Source organism: Macrobrachium nipponense, chromosome 38, assembly GCF_015104395.2.
Source record: "Macrobrachium nipponense isolate FS-2020 chromosome 38, ASM1510439v2, whole genome shotgun sequence".
Taxonomy (NCBI): Eukaryota; Metazoa; Arthropoda; class Malacostraca; order Decapoda; family Palaemonidae; genus Macrobrachium; species Macrobrachium nipponense.
The window spans coordinates 38,620,319-38,620,710 of NC_061098.1; positions in this window are offsets into that span (position 1 = coordinate 38,620,319).

The following is a 392-nucleotide window of genomic DNA, read 5'->3' on the forward strand; positions in this document are numbered from 1 at the left end:
ATATATATATACATTAGTGTGTGTATGTATACACACGCACATGTATGTGTGTGTGTATATATATATATATATATATATATAATATATATATATATATATATATATATATATATATATATATATATATATTAGGCCTAGGGTTTTTTATTAATAATATATTGCCAATGTGTTCCCTTTGACCTATGGAATGTGAAGAACAGAGTAGAGGCGACGACCCGAGAAAGCTGATGAATGGGTTTCTATGGGTGGCGTGAGATAAAAACTGTTTAGTTAGACAAGTCAATGTACTAAGTTTCATGAACTCTTCTCAAAGTGCCTTTGTGAAACTTGGTTGCGGCCAGTAATCGTGAGGCTACCGGGATGTGTTCTGTGTCTTTGAAACCAGACGGTTC